Source organism: Chiloscyllium punctatum, chromosome 26, assembly GCF_047496795.1.
Source record: "Chiloscyllium punctatum isolate Juve2018m chromosome 26, sChiPun1.3, whole genome shotgun sequence".
Taxonomy (NCBI): domain Eukaryota; kingdom Metazoa; phylum Chordata; class Chondrichthyes; order Orectolobiformes; family Hemiscylliidae; genus Chiloscyllium; species Chiloscyllium punctatum.
The window spans coordinates 64,173,346-64,182,777 of NC_092764.1; positions in this window are offsets into that span (position 1 = coordinate 64,173,346).

Genomic DNA, 9,432 nt, shown 5'->3' on the forward strand with positions numbered 1-9,432 from the left:
CGTGGCTCTTAAACTCAATCATCCTGTCAATGAAAGCCAAAACACCATATGCCTTCTTAACAACCCTATCAACTTAGGTGGCAAATTTGAGGGATCTATGTAAGGGGAACCAAGATCCTGCTGTTCCTCCCCACTGCCAAGAATTCTGTCTTTAACTCTGTACTCAGCATTCAAATTCGACCTTCCAAAATGAATCACTTCACATTCATCCAGGTTGAACTCCATCTGCCACTTCTCAGCACAGCTTTGCATCTTGTCAATGCCTTGTCATAGTCTGCAACAGACCTCGACACTATCTACAACACCACTGACCTTTGTGTCATCGGCAAACTTACTAACCCACCCTTCCACTTCTTCATCCAAGTCACTTACATAAGGACATAAGAACTGGGAGCAGGAGTAGGCCACCTGGCCCTTCAATTCTGCTCTGCTATTCAATAACGGTCATGGCTAATCTTTTCATGGACTCAGCTCCACTTACTCGTGCTCTCACTATATCCCTTAATTCCTTTATGAATTCCATTTATAAAAACTACAAAGAGCAGAGGCCCAAGAACCGGTCTCTGCGGGACACCACTGTCACCAACCTCCAGGCGAAATTCTTTCCAACCACTGCCACTCACTATCTTTCTTTTGGAAAGCCAATTCTGTATTCCAGACAGCCAAATTTCCCTGTAACCCATGCCTCCTCACTTTCTGAATGTGCCTACTGTGGGGACCTTATCAGATGCCTTGCTGAAATCCATATGCACCATATCCACTACTTGACCTTCGTCAATTTGTTTCCTCACATCATCAAAGACCTCAATAAGGCTTAGACATGACCTTTTCCTGCTCCTCTGATGCTGCCTGATCTGCTGTGCTTTTCCAGCACCACTCAAATCCTGACCCTCACATCTGACCATCTTTAATCAAAATGTTTTTTTTCCAAAATAGTTATATCTCAGAATCCTTTCCAGTACCTTGCTAACCACAGACATTAGACTGATTTGTCTGTAGTTCCAGGGGTTTCCCAATTCCCTTTCTTGAACAGACGAACAGCATTCACCTCCCTGCGATCAGCCAGTACCATATCCCGTGGAGAGTGAGGATGCAAAAATCATTGCCTGCTAGTTTTCTGCAGTAACCTTGGAAATATCTGGTTCGGTCTTGGGCACTCATCTATCTTGATGCTTCCTAGGATTTCCAGCACATCCGCTTTCTCAATATCAATCTGTTCAAGCCTGTTAACCTGGTCCATGGTGTTCTCACTATCAATAAGGTTCCTCTGTCTCGTGAATACTGAATCAGAAAACTCATTTCAGGCCTCCGCTACCTCTTCAGACTCCAGGCACATTATCCCTGGTCAGCCCTACCCTCTCTCTGATCATTCTCTTATTTCTCACATAAGCCTTTCGGTTTTCCTTAATCCTTCCCACCAAGGCTTTCTCGTGCCCCCTCTTAACTCTCCTCAGTTCATTTTTGAGTTCTTTCCTAGCTACCCTGTAATCCTATAAAGCTGTGCCAGATCCTTGCTTCCACAACCTTAAGTCAGCTTCCTTCTTCCTCTTGATGAGAAGCTCCTCTACTCTTGTCTTCCAGGGCTCCTTCAACTTCCTTTCCTGTCGCAGTGTGACCAAGTTATCCAACTCTCACAAGTGTTCTTTAAACAGCCTCCACAATTTTGTTCATCTCCCATAGAACAATTGTTCCCAATTTATACTCCACAGCTTCTGTCTAATAGCAGTGTAATTTCTCCTTCCCATACTGCCTGTGCCTATCCCTCTCCATGGCTGTGGTAAAGGTGAGGCAGTTGTGGTCACTGTCAGCGAAATGCTCTCCCACCAAGAGATCTAATGCCTGGCTTGTTGCCCAGTGACAAATCCAATATGGCCTCCCTCCAGTCAGTCTATTGACATTTTGAGTTCAGAATCCTTCCTGGACACACCTGACAAAATCTGCTCTATCCAGACCATCTGCATTAAGAAGGTTCCAATCAATTTTGGGGAAGTTGAAGTCACCCATCACAACAACTCTGTTACATCTGCTGCTTTCCAAGATCTGCTTTCCGATCTGTTCTTCCATCTCTCTGCTGCTATTGGGGGCCTATAGAAAACACCCAATAAAGTGACTGCTCCTTTCTTGTTACTGACTTCCAACCACACTGACTGACTCGGTAGACAACCCCTCCTCAACATTCTCCTTTGCAGTTGTGATGTACTAATTAACAATGCTAATCCCCTCCTTTTATCCCCTCCCTATACTTTTTAAAAGATCTAAATCCTGGAACATCTAGCAACCATTCCTGCCCCTGTGAAATTGGGTTAGTATTTCCCAGCTTATTTCCACATATCTCCCCATGTGATAGTAATAACTCTTTCAGGTCATTTCGATTTTCCTCTGGAAGTCAATAATTTAACCTGAATTTTGACAACATCCTCATTGTCTAATTTTGAGGAATGTCCAATTCTGAATCCTCGGAACTTGGTCCTTCACTCTGTGCTGTAATCAATAACACAGTCTCCTTCGGGGTTCCTTTCCTGTCCAAATAGCTTTTGAGCATATTACATGACACACACTGTGAGATTTCTTTCAGTCTGGAGTCCTCATCGAATAGTTCACCTCACTCAATTTCCTTTCAACTTGATAAGGACCTTGCTTTTAAAGGTTCAGCTGTCACTTGACGTAATAATAACATTTTATCTCTGAAAGCAAATTGTGAATTTTTGATTTCTTATCTGCTTCCTGTTTCATTGTATGCCGTGATAACTTTTAAATGCTGTCTAACCAACTCCCCATCGCTGATTAACCATTCCCTAAAATTTGACATATGATCATTTCTGAATTATGACTTAACATTCATGCCCAAAAACTAATTCAAATGGACTGAGTTTGGTGCAAAAAGTGCAAACAGAATTCCCTTAGCACAATCATCTGGATAGTCCTGACCATATGCCCTCAATGTGGTCTTTAATGTCTGATGCTACCTGTCTCACCCTCCCTGCTCTCTGGACGGTATGCAGTAGATTTGAATTGTTTTATTCGTGCACTGTCCATAACTTCCTTGAATAAATTTAATGTCAGGTTTGACCCTTGATCTAATTGTATCTCTGTGGGTAGTCCGTATCTAGTGAGAAAAATTGAGTAATTCCTCTATAATACTTTTAGCTGTGATATTGCATAATGGAATGGCCTCTGCAAATCTAATGGACACATCCGTTATTGTTAACAAATACTGATTCTCACTTTTTATTTTAGGTAGGGATGCTACACAACCAATTAACTGTTGTAAAAGGTTCCTCAAATGCATGAGTAAGTATTAAAGGTGATGGTTTTATTACTGCCAGTAGTTTTCCAATTACCTAGCACGTATTTCAGGTTTGATTTCAGATAGTCAACATGGACTCGTCAAGGGCAGGTCTTGTCTCACAAACCTCAGAGTTTTTGAGAAGGTGACCAAGCATGTAGTTGAGGGTAGGGTAGTTGACATGGTTTACTTGGACTTCAGTAAAGCCTTTGATAAGGTTCCACATGATAGGCTGTTGGAGAAAATGCAGAAGCATGGAGTTGAGGGTGATTTATCAGTTTGGATTAGAAACTGGCTTTCTGAAAGAGGCCACGAGTGGTGGTGGATGGAAAATATTCAGCCTGGAGTCTGGTTACTAGTGTTTGTCATTTTTATAAATGACTTAGATGGTGGATGGATGGACGGATCAGTAAGTTTGCAGATGACACTAAAGTTGGTGGAGTAGTGGACAGTTTGGAAGAATGTTGCAGGGGGTTTGGATAAACTGCAGAATTGGGCTGAAAGGTGGCAAATGGAGTTCAATGCAACTAAATGTGAGGTGATTCACTTTGGGAAGAATAACAGGGATGGTAGAGTATTGGGTCAATGGAGATTCTTAGTAGTGTGGATGTGCAGAGGGATCTTGGAGTCCATGTACATAGATCCCTGAAAGTTGCCACCCAGGTGGATAGTGCTGTTAAGAAGGCATATGGTGTGTTAGGTTTCATTCATAGAGGTTTAGAGTTCCGGAACTGCAATATTATGCTGTAACTATACAAAACGCTGGTGCGGCCGCACATCGAATATTGTGTACAGTTCTGGTCGCCCCATTACAGGAAGGATGTGGAATCATTGGAAAAGGTGCAGAGGAGATTTACCAGGATGTTGCCTGGTCTGGAGGGAAGGTCTTATGAGGAAAGGCTGAGAGACTTGGGTCTGTTCTCATTGGAAAGGCGACGGCTAAGAGGGGATTTGATAGAGACATATAAGGTGATCAGAGGATTAGATAGGGTAGACAGAGAAAGACTTTTTCCTAGGTTGATGATGTCAGCTTGTACGAAGTGTCATAACAACAAATTGAGGGGTGATAGATTTAAGACAGATGTCAGAGGCAGGTTCTTTACACAGAGAGTGGTAAGGGCGTGGAATGCCCTACCTGCTAATGTAGTCAGCTCAACCACATTAGGGAGATTTAAACAATCCTTGGATAAGCACATGGATGATGATGGGAGAGTGTAGGGGGATGAGCTGAGAATAGTTCACAGGTCGGCGCAACATCGAGGGCCGAAGGGCCTGTTCTGTGCTGTATTGTTCTATGTTCTGTGTCCTATGTCTGCTATGTCTGGCAAAGGTCAACTAAATCCATGTGCAGGCCAGGCCAGTAAAAATGTTTTTGTATTTTAGGTTGGGTATTCTTACCCCTAAATGACCCCTACTGGTAGTTCATAGGTCACTCACAACAATTCCATTCTATAACCGACTAGCAATCCAACTTGATTAACTTCTGCCCATTTCTCATCTTGAATATGTGATGGTCTCCATTTCCTCATTAAGACATCATTTTTAAGATAGTAGCATTCAGGGATATATTTGGATTATTTTCCCGTGTATGCCTTTTGATATAATTGCTTTACATTTTCATCTTTTTGCTGTAACTCAGTTAATTTATCTGTGCCGTCTGGTTTGTCATCTATCTGTTCCTTATTTGTATTAATCATTTAATCAAACAGGGTTTCTGCTAATTCCACTTCAACTTGCTTATCTATACTCTTTGATTTCTCCTGTTTCAAATGGTGTCTTTGTGATCTCGTTACCCCACAGTTCAGAAAAATTCCAGGATATGTGCCCTGCCTGAGTTTCCACTAGCTGTTCAACTACAGCTGGCAGCACTCCTACCGGTGAACCAGTTATATCATTAGCAAGGACAAATTGTATTCCTGGAGCTGAGAGTCTGTCCTGTACTCCTCCATGACTTCACCATTCTTCATTGGACACTCTAACCTCACTTTACATAATTGAGCACTTCTTGTCTCACTGTGAATTCCCTTTACTAGCACCTTTTCTGACAATAGTCCTTCAGAGGTGTGTATCTCCTCATCTTTCAGCATCACAGATTAAGAGGATCCTGTATCTCTTAATATTGTAACCTGTTTACCTGCTGCTCCTGGCCTATGCAAGTATCTCCTACCTTCACAGGTATATGTTGAAGAAGATCTGACACTTCTTCCTTAACCAACCTCCAATCAGATTGTACATTCTGGTGCAGCTTTCTAGTCTCCACTGTGCTTTGTTTTGTTTGAATCAACCAAACCCCTATAGTCATTGGCCATTGCATTTGTTTAGCCACTTTTTCAAATGAGATGAAAAAGACTTCCACATCCTTCTCATCAAATGTAGGCAATGCTTGAATATATTTAAACAGTTTCTCACCAGGCTTTTGGCGACCATGGGTTTGCTCATCCTCACTCTCTTCCTCACTAAGCTTACCTTCAGCCTATATCTCTTATCATTTTAGGCTAACTTTCCTGTAATTTAATTTTCCCAACATTGACTGGGATACACTTAGTGTCAGAGGCCTGGATGGGGTAGAAATTGTAAGAAGCGTCCAGGAGAGTTTTCTAGAGCAGTATTACAATAGTCCGACGAGGGAAGGGGTCATATTGGACCTGGTACTGGGGAACGAGCCAGGCCAGGTGGTAGAAGTTGCAGTGGGGGGATTTCTTTGGGAACAGTGACCACAATTCTGTAAGTTTGAGAATACTCATAGACAAAGATGAGAGTGGTCCTAAGGGAAGAGTACTAAACTGGGCCAAGGCCAATTATAACAAAATTAGGCAGGAGCTGGGAAATGTGGATTGGACACAGCTATTTGAAGGGAAGTCCACATTTGAGATGTGGGAGGCTTTCAAAGGTAGGTTAAAGATTGTGCAGGATATGCATGTCCCTTTGAAAGCAAGGGATAGGAAAGGCAAGATTCGCGAACCGTGGAAGACAGGAGAAATTGTGCGACTAGCTAAGAGGAAAAGGGTCGCGTAGATAAGGTCAGGGGAGATAAGAACAGAACAGGCCTTGAAGGAATATTGGGAGAGTCTTAATTGAGGAATCAAGCAAGCTAAAAGGGGTCATGAAATAGCTTTAGTGAGCAGAATTAAGGAGAATCCCAAAGCCTTTTATTCTTAGATAAGAAACAAGCAGGTAACTAGAGAAAGGGTTGGTCCACTAAAGGATAAGGAAAGAAGGCTGTGTGTCAAACCTGAGAGAATGGGTGAGATTCTGAATGATTACTTTGCATCAGTGTCCACGGAGGAGAGGAACATGATGCATGTTGAGATTAGAGATAGAAGTTTGATTACTCTGGATCACGTTGACATAAGCAGGGAAGATGTGTTGGGTATGCTAGAGGTTATTAAGGTGGACAAATCCCCTGGACCTCTCCATCTCCATTAATGACGAACGACTTGACACTGACATATTTTACAAACCCACCAACTCCCACAGCTACCTGGATTACACCTCTTCCCACCCTACCTCTTGCAAAAATGCCATCCCGTATTCCCAATTCCTCCGCCTCCGCCGGATCTGCTCCCAGGAGGACCAGTTCCACCACAGAACACACCAGATGGCCTCCTTCTTTAGAGACCGCAATTTCCCTTCCCACGTGGTTAAAGATGCCCTCCAACACATCTCGTCTACATCCCGCACCTCCGCCCTCAGACCCCACCCCTCCAACTGTAACAAGGACAGAACGCCCCTGGTGCTCACCTTCACCCTACCAACCTTCGCATAAACCAAATCATCCGCCGACATTTCCGCCACCTCCAAACAGACCCCACTACCAGGGATATATTTCCCTCCCCACCCCTTTCTGCCTTCCGCAAAGACCGTTCCCTCCGCGACTACCTGGTCAGGTCCACGCCCCCAAAAACCCACCCTCCAATCCTAACACTTTCCCCTGCCACCGCAGGAACTGTAAAACCTGCGCCCACACCTCCTCCCTCACCTCTATCCAAGGCCCTAAAGGAGCCTTCCACATCCATCAAAGTTTTACTTGCTCATATTGTATCCGTTGCTCCCTTCATTAGCAGAGGGATTGAATTCAAGAGTCGTGAAGTGATGTTGCAGCTGTACAGGACTTTGGTTAGGCCACAGTTGGAGTACTGTGTGCAGTTCTGGTCGCCTCACTTTAGGAAAGATGTGGAAGCTTTGGAGAGGGTGCAGAGAAGATTTACCAGGATGTTGCCTGGAATGGAGAGTAGGTCGTACGAGGATAGGCTGAGAGTTCTCGGCCTTTTCTCGTTGGAACGGCGAAGGATGAGGGGTGACTTGATAGAGGTTTATAAGATGATCAGAGGAATAGATAGAGTAGACAGTCAGAAACTTTTTCCCCGGGTACAACAGAGTGTTACAAGGGGACATAAATTTAAGGTGAAGGGTGGAAGGTATAGGGGAGATGTCAGGGGTGGGTTCTTTACCCAGAGAGTGGTGGGGGCATGGAATGCGCTGCCCGTGGGAGTGGTAGAGTCAGAATCATTGGCGACCTTTAAGCGGCATTTGGATAGGTACATGGATGGGTGCTTAATCTAGGTTAGAAGTTCGGCACAACATCGTGGGCCGAAGGGCCTGTTCTGTGCTGTATTGTTCTATGTTCTATGTTCAATGCGGTCTCCTCTACATTGGGGAGTCTGGGCGCCTCCTAGCAGAGCGCTTTAGGGAATATGTCCGAGACACCCGCACCAATCAACCACACCGCCCCGTGGCCCAACATTTCAACTCCCCCTCCCACTCTGCCAAGGACATGGAGGTCCTGGGCCTCCTTCACCGTTGCTCCCTCACCACCAGACGCTGGAGGAAAAATGCCTCATCTTTTGCCTCGGAACACTTCAACCCCAGGGCATCAATGTGGACTTCAACAGTTTCCTTATTTCCCCTTCCCCCACCTCACCCTAGTTCTAAACTTCCAGCTCAGTAACTGTCCCCATGACTTGTCCGGACTTGTCCTACCTGCCTATCTCCTTTTCCACCTATCCACTCCACCCTCTCCTCCCTGACCTATCACCTTCATCCCCTCCCCCACTCACCCATTGTACTCTATGCTACTTTCTCCCCACCCCCACCCTCCTCTAGCTTATCTCTCCACGCTTCAGGCTCACTGCCTTTATTCCTGATGAAGGGCTTTTGCCCGAAACGTTGATTTCGAAGCTCCTTGGATGCTGCCTGAACTGCTGTGCTCTTCCAGCACCACTAATCCAGAATCTGGTTTCCAGCATCTGCAGTCATTGTTTTGACCTTGTTGATTTTAAATCCCCAGGACTGGATGAGATCTATCCCAGATTGCTGAGGGAGGCGAGAGAGGGGCCCTGACAGAGACCTTTGTAGCATCCTTAAACACAGGTGAGGTGCCGGAGGACTGGAGGGTTGCTTATATTGTCCCCCTGTAAAAGAAGGGTGGTAGGGATATTCTGGGTAACTACAGACCAGTGAGTCTGATGTCAGTGGTGGGAAGTTGCTGGAGAAGGTACTGAGGGTTAAAATCTATTTATATTTAGAAAAGAATTAGCTTATCAGTGATAGCCAACGTGCTTTTATGCGGGGAGATCGTGTCTTACCAACTTAATAGGAGGAAGTGACCAAGTTGATAGATGAAGGAAGGGCTGTAGATGTCATATACATGGACTTTAGTAAGGCAGTTGATAAGGTTCCCCACAGTAAACTAATGGAGAAAGTGCAGTCCCATGGTGTGCAGGGTGTTCTAGTTCGGTGGATAAAGAACTGTTGAGCAACAGGAGACAGAGAGTAGTTGAAGGGAGTTTCTCGAAATGGAGAAAGGTTCCACAGGGGTCAGTGTTGGGGCCACTATTGTTTGTGATATACATAAATGATCTAGAAGAGGGCACTGTTGTTATGATCAGCAATATGACACAAAGATTTGTGGAGTAGCAGAAAGCGTAGAGGACTGTCAGAGAATACAGGAGAATATAGATAGACTGGAGTGTTGGGCGGAAAGGTGGCAGATGGAGTTCAATCCGGACAAACGCGAGGTGATGTTTGATTAGATTAGATTAGATTACTTACAGTGTGGAAACAGGCCCTTCGGCCCAACAAGTCCACACCGCCTCGCCGAAGCGTAACCCACCCTTACCCCTACATCTACAACTACCCCTTACCTA